Source organism: Tetrao urogallus (genome assembly GCF_951394365.1).
Source record: "Tetrao urogallus genome assembly, chromosome: 4".
NCBI classification, from domain to species: domain Eukaryota; kingdom Metazoa; phylum Chordata; class Aves; order Galliformes; family Phasianidae; genus Tetrao; species Tetrao urogallus.
Window position 1 is genome coordinate 35,657,465 of NC_136817.1, and position 12,664 is coordinate 35,670,128.

The window sequence follows — 12,664 nt, forward strand, 5'->3', positions numbered from 1 at the left end:
AACCAAAAGAACCATGTGGACATTAAAAATAACCAAGAATAGCATTAAAATATCTTAAGTGCTACTCCAGTTCTTTTGTTGCTCAGACTGAACTTATCATAAAGCAGTGTTTTACATTGAAGAAGCAAGCACAAATGTATTGAGTGAAAAATCATGTCATATAAATACCACAGTGAATTAAGCATCTTTTGCATGTTTTGAAACTGTTACAACTATGAGTCCATTTTCCCCACCAGTTTAATCTAGATTTCTTCCTATTTCACTTCTAGGAAGTCTGCTGCTGAATGCCAATAAAATGTGCAAACCAAAATCTTACTGTACTTTCAGGTTTCATTCACGAGATATGTACTAACCTCTAAATGCCAAATATTCTCAAGGCACTTGCCACTGCCTTGGCTAGTCACATTGTGATAATTCTTCATTCCAGCCTCCATGGATTGATCTCACTGTGTTGAGAGAAAGCAATAACATACTTTCCTCTTCTCTCTGATCCAAACTTGGTTTTCTGATTCATACACACAGTTTGCAAAGCTGTACATACCAAATTACCATGCCAAAAGATCTGGCCCTCACAATTGAGGAGAGGAAGGTCCTACTGCTAATACAACCTGTAGGAATTGGTCCCACATGAGAAGGAAGCTACTATATGTTTTTAGCTCATATCAGTGAATTAAAAATAGCTCAATAGCATTAAATTTTGCACACGATACATTCTTCATTGGTCTAAAAGGAGCTTTCTTTCAGTCTCAGTTTGGGAGAACATCTGGATGAAAAACAACTTTCTTGCAGGTGGATTTGCTCTTAATTTTCCAGAGAGAATATATTACTGCTGCTCTTGTAAATGTGTAGTCTATTACAGCAGGTAATGAAAAATCCATCTGTCCATGGTGGTAATCTCCAGTGAAAGCAGTCTTGTGTAAAAGTTCCTACTCTCCCACAGGATGCAATAATAAAAAAAATATAAAGCAGCAGGAATGATTCCTAAATATTTATTGATTATCCAAAATAAAGGGAGTCAGAGAGACCAAATGCACTCTACAGAAGCAGATCACTCATTTAAATGAGGCATTCTGCTAAAAGACAATTGCTCATTTTTCAGAGGATTTCACAGCAGCTTAACTGTAATGTCCAATCTAATGTTTATGAACTAACAGTCGGCAGTCATCTCTTAAATATCCATTATAAGTGTATGGCTGTTGGTTGTATGCTGACAAGCCAGTTAAAGGGATCAGCCTGACTTTAGGTACCCAGAACAATGCCTGTATTCAAAAAGTATATAAAAGTAGAAAAATAAATTGTATTTTTATGTTAACAAAAGATAATTCTTAGTTAAGATTTATTCATTAAAAAATAATAATAATAATAATTACAGGTGATGCATAACAACCTATTTAGTCCTAGTCGGAAAGTAATAATATGAATATTCTCACACCAAGCAAGCTCTCAATTATAATGATAGTAATTGGCTCATGAAGCCATCTTGGCAGCCAAAAGTCCTATAACAATGAAAAGCCAAAATATATTAAGAAAGTACTAGGTAATTATATAGCCTTCACCTCTTGAAAGAAAGGGAAAAACAAAAAAAATCAACCTAGTTTATCATTTCCACTGGACTCACCTTATACTTTGACTTCAGAATTAGGTTATACACATTGTATTTTACTCTAAACTGTTTTAAACCAGTTGCATACCTACCGAAGAGGACCAGTAAGATAAATCTAAGAATTAAAAGCTTTTGATGTAACTTTAATGGTGATCTTGCTGGTTTTTTTTTTTTTTTTTTTTTTTTTAATGTGGGTTTTGTTTTGTTTTTTTTAGGTTTTTTTTTTTTTTAATGTGGGTTTTGTTTTGTTTTTTTAGTTTTTTTTTTTTTTTTTTTTTTTTTCCCCCCTTTTCTATCATCTCTCTCCTTTCTTTTTCAAGTACTATTGTATCCATCATCACCTGGATGAACTTCTATGAACCTTTCAAGTATGAAATTGGAGCCAGTGTGCTCTACGTCTGTGCTTAGAGCCAAAGCTAATTTAGCTACAGCAAAGAGACAACTCTGGCTGCTGGTGAACAGACCTGGTTAAGTTCCACCATTAATATCTCCCTTTATGGTATGCTGAAGGATAAATTCAGAGCCGATTTTAACTATGGTTGTTATATGAGAAATAGAGAAATAGTGTGAGACAAAAATTAGATAATGAGGAATCTTCTCTTGTCTTTGAAAGCAAAAGGGAAGGTCTGCTAGTTTTCTCTTGCAAACATAAATTCCTGATACATAGATTTGCATGGGCCATGATGAGAACAACATCCAAGAGATCTGGAAAATGCCGACAGCACTTCTTTACATCTGAAAGTAAATGAGATAAGTAGAGTTGCAGCAAAGAAATTAGATATATAAAAAAATATGGGAGCTCCATGTTTGGGAAGCCAAATACCTTAAGTAGTTCTAGAGATCAAAACCAATTGATTCTGTAATACTATTCCCAGAGAGCTAATTTTTGTACTTTTAGTCCAGTTGTGAAGCAATGACAGAAAAACAATTTGATCAACTGCAGTGCATAGGCAAAACTTTAGCAAATGAAGAAAAAATTCTGACAGTGTTGTCATTTGCATTGTGCTGGGTCTTGTATTTAACTGATTTAACATAAAACCAGAACATGCACTACAAAGAAAAAAAAAAAAAAAGAATGACAATGAAATAATCACTGGATTACTACTGAGAAGAAAGATGAGGAAAAAAAAAAGGTAGGCAAAGCCTCTAGTGAGGAGAAATTATCAGTGGGAAACCTGAATTGATCTTGTTATATTAGAAAAAGTATTCTGCAGACTTCAGATGCAGCACTACTGTAAATCTGCATAGACAGCAATATAATGATAGAACCATTACAAGTTAAGTCTTTATACTAAAGTATCATGCAGTTTCCCCGAAAGACTTTTCTGGCTCCATCTAGAAATGCTTCACATACAGTTTTTGGATAAAATTCTGAAAAAATATTAAAAATCGATAAGGCTTTTGATGACTGATAAGCAGAGAGAGATTTACTTCACAATACATTCATTTTGCACCATTAAAGAGCCCTTCCACTTTTTTTTCCCCCTCACATTTATGCCCTTGTGTTTTCATGAATGAAAAGCAGAATACTGAAGTCAGTTGTAAGTGTAGGGGTGTTCTAAAGGTCATTCAGAACTTGAAACTAAGTTCGGGATTCAGAAATAGCAGCTGAAGACTAAATATTCAGATGATGCAGTTAATAAATTCTCTTCCTTCTACCAACAATGCAATATACCAGAAATACACATCCGTTTATCTTGTGCTCATATTCTCTAAGATGCTCAACAGTGTTCTGTACTACAAACATCATGAGATCCTTCTCCTATAATTAGTTATAAATCACTCTTGGGCAGGTAGCCTAAGAACTGTTCAACTCTAGTGAGAATCTTCGGAAATATACCAAAGTTATTTAAAGTGACATATTAGCAACATGAAATCAAGAAAAAGGCTTCATTTTCTTTCCATACACACTTTCCAGTAAACATCTTTAACAGTGAAGAGTCACCACAGATTTTTTAAATAGGCTTGTGGCTTTAAACTAGAAACCTTACCATCTGTTCCATACTAATTAAAAATGCAGAGAGAACATGTTTCACAGTTACATCAGCAGATAGTAAGATTAAACTGTTTAAATGACTAGGTAAAAGCTTCCCATGCTTGCAAAACAATATTTCCAGCTGTGTTTCCCACATTCATGACATAAATAAGGAAAAATTATACCTTAGATATCATGAAAGCTTAACAACTCCTAAATACTTACTTGTATCTGCTATTAAATAGAATGATATGTAAGCTTAAGGCTGCAATACCCACAGCAGTCATTTTCAAATCAAATTTAAATGTTAAATATGCCTTTATAGTTATTCATTTGCTTAGACACTCGGCCTCTGTGGATGCATTCTGAGGCATTTTCTATATAAGGAACACTGCAAACACTGAGGCAGTGTTCTGAAAGGTAAGGCTGGGAATATTTGACTGTTACACCTAAACCATTGTCTGGAGTTGAGCAGTAACTTCACTGCTGAGTCTGAAGAGTATTTTTCAATTCTAAACAGTACTGACTACAATCTAAAACTATTTATTCTCAAAAAAGTTTTTAGTTCTATGTTTGGTATTAAATAGATGGAACAGCTTATACTATTGTCAAATTTCCTAACTTTAGTTGTGTCAGTTTGTTCTTTTGAATCCAGAGCAGAAATTTAGCACAAAGGTAAAGAGACGGTATAAAGAACAGGTTAAATTTATTTAGACATAAAGTTAGAGAATCCACACAACATTACTATAGCTACCTTACCTAATGTGGAAACTGACTACTGGCAATGAACCCTAGTCACATTTACTGAGTTACTACTTTTACTAATATCTGGGAAATTTAACAGGTCAGAAAATGACACCTGGCTGGTGATAGTCATAAAATGAGATATTCATTTTTGAAGAATAAAATTGAGTATGTCTGAAGCTGAAGAAAATCAAAATGCAGAACATAACAAATGAAATGTAAACAGAGAAATTAAAGAAGTAATCAAAAGAACAGAAATTTGTACATGTGAAATGCAGTCAGACTGAAATGCAAAGGATGGGATTGCAAAACTGTAAGAGAAAAAGAGGCAAACACAAGAATTTCTTGTCTCTTACTGAATATGAGATTCTGCATCTTCTGCAGCAAAGCATCACTGTGTTTCTTAGGCTTCCACAGATTGTTATAGTTTCAGATTAAATAAGGAAACAGCTATGGCTTCTTTCTCTAAGACGATTTGTAAGCTGTATAGAATCACCCAGACTTCTGACTATAAAACAATAATTAGATATGTAGATGATTAGTAGACATGAAAAAATAATTATTGAAATTACTCCTGAAAGCAAACGCTGTATAACCTAGCATTCAATGTTAGATATACTGTATTGGAGTTACAGGGAATTTTCATGTTCTGATGCTAATTTCTTCAGATTTTGTAACAACATATTGTTTTAAAAACATAACTTGTCTATAAAAATAAAAACCACAGTCTTCAGAGTAAAGTCACACCCACTCCATTCTCAATCAATCTTTGGTAAGTTTTGTACCAACACTGCTCTTACATTTTACCATATTTACAATCAAACACACTGTGTTTCTCCATCAGACAGTCTCCTTGCAGAGAATGTGTACGTTTCTGTTTTCAGTTTCTGCATATTTTCCCCAAGCTTGCTTGGGCAGAGCATGTAGCACGCAGGCCTGTTATTATGTGTGATCACGAAAGCTGCACCACCATGATTATTCACTCACTTAATGTTAGCCTGCTGCAGTTACAAAATGTGATTTAACTTAGGCACCTCCCATGGAATCTACAGCACTGTATTTCATGCTGAGGTGAAACATTTATAAAGCCATGGACATGGGCAGCGGGGGTTGCTGATAGCACAGCTCATAGCGCAGTCCTTGGCGAGGAACGTGGCTGTACACCTCACCTTACTGACTCAGCTGCTACCACCATTTGAGGAACATCAAAAATATTCTTCTGAAATGACGTGTGAAAAGGTTTGAGTGAGTCCATCTGGCACTTGAATCAAATGGAGCAACCAGAAGTGTTCTGCTCGCTCTTGTTCTGGGAGCGGAAGAGACATCTCCCCCCCAGCAGGCTGGATCCAGCTCTGCAGCCGGGAGCAGCTGCCCACATGGCTCCGGTGGTGCATTTCATAGAAATGCTCGTGCTGGAAGGGACCTTACAGATCTTTTCTCCAGCAGGTCTGCTCCAAAGCCTCCTGTAAGAGGAGGGAGACTCAGGAATAACTCACCAAAGGCAGCCGACGACAAGCAGCAGCAGACTTAAAGCACAATTATCGCCGCAGCGCTCGACCTTATCGCCCAGCTGAGATAAGGCTCAGGGCAGGCTACCTTTCTTTCGGGAAGTTTCGCTGCGCGGCGGTACTTCCCGCCGGCGCGCGGTGCTGTGCGTGAGGCGGTGCTCTCGCGCTTCCTTCCCAACCGGCCGCGCGGGTCGGAGCTTGCTCTCAGGTCAGTGGGCTTCAGCCATCACGTGGCGGCGTACCCTTCTCAGAGATTAACCATCGGTTCGGTTTTTACCTTCCTTTTGTTGTTGTAAATTGATGGCAGGGGGAGATGCTCACAGCGCCAGCTATGGTTGCTTTGCTCTCTGTGTGTCTCTGACCGGCAGGTGCTCACGCAGCCGCGCCGGGCTGGCAGGAGAGGGTTAGTATTGCTGCTCGTCCTGATGCGTCGAGGCATAACTGTTCTCCTTACTCTCTTTGCGTTTAATAAATTGTGCAGCAGGGTGCTAAGGAAACAAATTGCAACTACTAATGTGTGTTTCTGCTGTATAAGAAAACAAATTCATGATTCTGTTTTCACTGGACCCCAAAGTCCCTTAAGGGAGTGGGATGGGTTTAAAGGAGCTATTAAAACTATTGCTGGGAAATGAGATTTGATTAAAAAAAACAGTAGTGAAATTGCTTAACAAAAGCATTCTAGTGAAATAATGTTGTTTCGGGTCATTACTGAAGTTCCACGTCCTTCTTTATTGAAAATATAATATTTCTGGCAGCTATTAAAAGAAAAAATTTCCAGGTGGTTACTTAATATTTGAACAATTGCAGATTGCTACAAAGTAAAACAATGATCTTCCCATTTAGTAAATACTTGTTATTTCTCTAACATGAAATGAAAGTCACAAAATAGATCTGCATTGTTTATATATTTATATAAAAATGAAAGCTTCACACTGTGCAACCCGGGAACTTGAGAAATGCTCATTGTTTTCTTCCTTTTCCATTCCAAAGGCTTCTCAGTCAGACTCTTAGTGAGGTGTCCTTATGTGACTACATGTAATATTCTGGTACTTCCTGTTTGCTGTTAGGATGTACTTAAGAAATGTGCAAAGAGACAAAAGAAATGCTGATGGTGTTAGAATGATTGCTGCACAAGTTACCTGAGTCTCCAGCAAGACAGTCTTTCCTAACTAATGATATGAAAAGATGAGAAGACTCAGTGTGCAAGGTAGCTTTCTAGTCTTTTTTTTCCATGTGTGAATTGGTGGTAGTCATGCTTATACGTCTTGAACTACAGGCGGGCAATCATCATTGTAGTTTCTCCTGCCAGTTTTCAGAATTGTCTTCCTGAAATGCTGTAAGATGAAAGCACTGAAAGTTCTTAAAAGCTATGACTGTGGGGAATGGACATCTCTGGGATAGTAGTACATCTCCTGATCAGGCAAAGAATAGCTTTGGTTGGTTGTTTCCTTTTATTGTTCTTAGCTTTTTATATTTGGGCACAAGACTGTGATGTGACACACATTTCTTCCTAAAACTGTGTCCTAAAGGCCATGTATGAGGGTTTGGCATACATGCTGAAAGTCTATACTCTGTGATCCTATAATATCAGGACCGAAATAAGCCAGCTTTTTATTTTTTTGGACTGATGCTGTAGCAATTGGACAGATCAATACAATGGGAAAAGTTGTTTCACCAGAGGTACAATGACAGAAGGACCAGCACGATAGAAAGGTGCTATAAAGGAAGGGAAGAAGATTGCTCACCTGTATCAGAAAAATTCAGGTTCAGAGGGGAAAGCTCCACCAAGGAGAGACCTCCAACCAGAGATTCAGTGGCAGTCAGCCCTTCAATGAAGCCTAAGAAAGGTGCAGCCATTGCAGCCAGGCTCCACCCCTTCTAGTCACACAGCTGAATTGCCTTCACCTATGCTTCTAGGGCTGACCAGGCGGGTCCTTTCCCCAGGTGCTCAATGAGTGGTTCAGGCCATGACTCAACATTTACCATACAGATGCTAAATCCATATTTAGTAGGGTTTGGTAATAGTGCCTGTAAGGGAACTAAAATGCCAAGTCAACCATTGCCTATAGATAACTTACTGGCAAGCTGTTGGAGGTGACAGCCTGTAGTACCCCTTCACCACACAGAGCCGGTGTTAGTTGTAATTAGATACAAGTGGTAATGCAAGCTAAGGAAGGAGTAGGGAGATCATCTCTGTTCTCTTTCACCAAAATTGATTGTGAATTGTGTGATGCAATTATTTTGTATGCTTATCTTTATTTCTACTGAATAAAGAAATCTTTTGTTAGAGGGAGAAAAGTATGGATAGGACAAATACCTGAAAGTAGAAAGTGGGTTTTATGTCCAGGGTTTGTATACCACAGACCAAGGAACCAAAAGTTATTCAAAGTCCTAGATCATTCTCTATTTTTAATGGAAAATAATAATAATAATAAAAAACCCTGATATGAAACAAGAAAAACTCTAGCTCAGAATTTCAAACAAATGCAAATTGTGACCCAAGCCTCAGGGAAACTTTCATGGGTACTTTAGAATTTGTTTATTATGATTTAACCCAGCAAGCAACTAAGCACCACAGTCATTTGTTTGCTCATCCCTCTCACCAAAATTGAAAGTGAGAGAGAATAGGAGATAAAATAGAACCTGTAGATCAAGATAGAAACTATTTACTAAGGAAAAACAGAAAAATGAAAACAAAAATCTAATGATAACAATGTATATATATGCATATGTATATATCTATATATATTTCTATATATCCACAGTGCAGATAATTACCACACAGAAATAGTACAATAGCCCACAAATAACACAAGCTCTCACCTGAGTAACCTTAAAGCAGTGGCTGCTCACAGCTTTATGACCTTTGCTCAATGTCAGGTGGTATGGAATAATCCTTAGCCTAATTTAGGCCTCCTGTCTTGGCTCTATCCCACCTCTGCTGCAATCCAATGAAGGTGTAACTGTTCCCAGGTGTGCTCAAATCATTCAGTAACAACCAAGATTCTGGTTTGCTATTAACATTGTTTTGGCTGAAACGAGGACATCTATAAACAAGCATCAAATTGTTTATAGCGCAAATAACTGTGCCCTTCACATGACAAGTAGTAATCTGTTATAAAATACTGTTACTGTCTTCATAAAGGGAAGTCTCAGCTACTGGTTATGTTTGTGTAATTAATGCTCGTAGCATCAACTATAAGAGCCTCAATGCTAATACTTGAATTAGATTGGCTTTATATTATCACACTCCCTTTCAGATGGCAAATTTGCCAATGTTTTATTATACTGATAATTTATTATGACATGATCCAACTTTTTTCACAAATCTGAATGAATGTTTCCTAGATTTTAGTTTATATGATAGACAATTTTTCTTCAATTTTTCTTTGTCTGTTGCAGTCTACTTTTTTAACATGTGCGTATTGTTATTAGTAATATTAAAAATTGCATAAACTAGAATGTTAAAGTGCAATACTTCTTGCTTCCAATAGGTATTAAAGGTGTTGTGTTTCATAGAAAATTTGGTTAGTAAGTTTGCCTAAAAATGATTGAGAAGTGGTAATACTTGGATAAAGTCCTTCCCTTAGGGGACCGTGAGCTCCTCAGTGTGGGAGTTGTGCAAGTCCCTGAAATGTTCTGCCTTTTAATCTCTGTGTGTATGTAAGTTCTAGTGTTTCATAACAATAGTGGAGGTATGTTAGCAGAAAGGAGTTTAAAGTCAAGTTATAGAAAAGGTGCATTCATGGTTCACTGATAACTTATCATGCAAATGATGTTAGGATCAGTAAACTTAACTATTTAGTTTCAATTTCTTAACTTTGTTCCTTCAGAGACTTTCATTTTATTTTTTATTGAGGAGCTAATACAGCATTCACAGATTTCTGTTAGGTCTAAGATATACTCCCTTCACAGATAGCAAATGTTTACAGGCTAAATTCATATTCATGTCCTTATTATAGATGGTTTTTTTAATAAACCTTTTATATTTGCGCAAGAATACGGAACACTTGCATGAAATAAAATCTGTAAAAAAATTCATCGGTTCATCTATCCTTGTCTGTATTGTGAGGAAAGCCTGTAGCACTGTAATTATTTCATGCATAAAAATCTTGCATTCAGCTAATTACACACTTATTCAACCCTAATATAATGCATAAGACTATCACGATTAAATTATAGGAATAGATTAAATACAAAATGTAAACTTCTAAAATATTTGGCTATTTCTATACAGGACGTTATTTTATTCATCTGAAAGCATAATGAAACTTCTCCTTTACAAATGCATCTGCATAATTGCTTACTGCTATTAAATATATTTCTTCCACAGAGCTAATGATTCTAGAATGCCCATACAATAAAGCTTTTTCACAGTTTAAAAGAAGGTTGGAAGAAAATTCTACATGGTCTTCCTCCTGTTTTGAACTCTGACAAGGTTTAGATGGTTCCTTTTAGGATCAGTAGGTAAGTTAAAAATATGCCTCAAAGACCATTATTTACAGTCTTCTTTTACTCTAATTGGCACTGATTTTCCCACAAAGAAGCCATTTATTTATTTATTTTTCAATTCTATGCTCTTAATTTGTCTCCTCTTACTACTACTGCTTATTATTAAGCCTGGAATATATTGTTACATTAGACACAGAGTGCAATAAGATGAACGTACATGATTTCTTTGCTAATTAACTTGTTAGTTGTAATGGGAATATTTATGAAATAATTGCAAGGGTAATATGTAGTTGTTTCTTTTTTTTTTTTGATTTCTTATTAAGAAAGAAGAATACTTCAAAACTGGAAGTATAACACAGTTCTAGCTTAGACCTAGTGATGTGCTTAACTTATCTTTGTACTCCTATGTTATTTATTTGAGGTAGTTATTCATATTGTTTAGACTATATTGCTTACTGTATAATGAGCTCTGGTATACAATTTAGCATTTTTCTTACATTCAGGTTTTGAATTGAACATATACTGTAACGGAAAGAATATACTGTAGGAATGGTAGATGGAGGGGAAGGGAATTAAAACTAACTTCAAAAATTGCAGCATGATCATTTACTAGTCATTATATTTTGTAATGTGAGATATACAGGGATTCCTTCCTTTGCTGGTATAGTGCAGTGTGACAGTGACCTCTGTGTTCCTATGTTTCACTGAGCTGACAATACATTTTGCCATTATGTTTTTTTGTTTTGTTTTGTTTTTTTAAATCTAAAAGGATTTTCATAGCTAACCTTAAGTTTGCTTAAGTACCTCTCTTTGGATACATTTCCTTTTAATTTTTTTTTTTCTTTTACCATCTAGCATTGTTACCAGATTACATTTGTTCTTTCCATTCACAGTGAGAAAGAAAATGTAATTCTGTTTAAATGTCTCAAATTTGAAATTAAGGACAACTAAGATTTCTATGAATAAATGCATCTTAATTAAGAAGAGAGAAATTATGGAGAGAGAAAAGCAGTTAGCAGCAGACTAAGCTGTCTGCGGTAAAGTCAGTAATTTAATAATACATTCAGTGAATTTATTCTTTTTTCTTGGAACAGTGTGAAACAAATAGAATTGGTCAATAAAATTTCAGCGTAGGCACGTAGCACAAAGGATCTATTAGCCTTTGTAATGAAACATGGCAGATTTTGTTGAAAAAGTTTGTGTTCCTGTTGAAATTGAACATTCTTTCACAACTGTTTCTAGTTCTTTGTCGCATCTGAGATGCTAACATGGCAATGAAAATCGAATGAAGTATTTCCCTGGTTTTGCAAGGGTGTTTGCTCCATTTTTTTCCCCTGAGCACTGTTAAGCTCAGTCAAATGGCTAAAATTATTGAGCTTATTACTCGACACATCAGCAAAACCTCTGGCACCAAGGCTCGTAATAATGACCCCCCTATTTACTGAGGTATCCATAATTTCTGTTGAAGTGTCTCCGAAGACTGAATAGAAGCGTGTATTTCATTTTAATTTCTCATTAAAGATCAATGCATCTAACTGAATATGAAATTGCCTTTCTGATACACTACCTTTCCTCTCTCTAAATTTAGTGTAAGCCCTATTTCAAGGACTTAAGTGAACTGAAGAAATGCCTGGGACCCTGTTTGTCCCTTTATTTAGAATAAGCTTCACCTTCAAAACATACATCATGTATGAGCCCAGTCCTGATGGGAAAAGTAGTTTGAAATCAGAAGCATAACATGGAGCTTCATAATATTACTGAGTCTTTCAGTTGACTCTTGTTCTTTTGATAACGTTACTTCCTTCTGTATGCATTCTAAAGTGTTCTAGAAATTAACCAGTAATATGTCAATGTTTGTCTCTTAAATCTTCCAGTTGTTTGGAAACTAAATCTTGTCTCATTTTAACTCTATCCAAAACTGTTTTAGCACTCTTTTATTAAACACAGAAGCTGAAAAAGAATTCATATTTGAATACAAAAATGACTTAAAATACAACTGTAATTAGTGCTATAACAGTAGGTGGTGGTGACATAAATTGAATGTAATAACAGGAAGAAAATGTGAGATAGGCACCTTGTCTGTTATTTGTCAGCCTTGTACGTATGTCTTTATTTGACTTGATTTGGTGGGCAGCTGTATATATGAACAATGAAACACTCAAATATTGTTTAATTAAAACAATGTGTTTCATGACTTGGTTCTACTGAAACAGTTTTAAAAGCATACTGATGTTTTGGATCCTGCGGAATGATGCCTGGACAGGCCACTCGGCAGGGAAGAGCTGCTGTCCTTGTGGTGTGGCAGCAGGGACCTTAGTGGAGTCAGGTCAGGTGGGCTGAATTAGGCAATGCTGCTACATCATGTGGAAGACTACGAAGTTG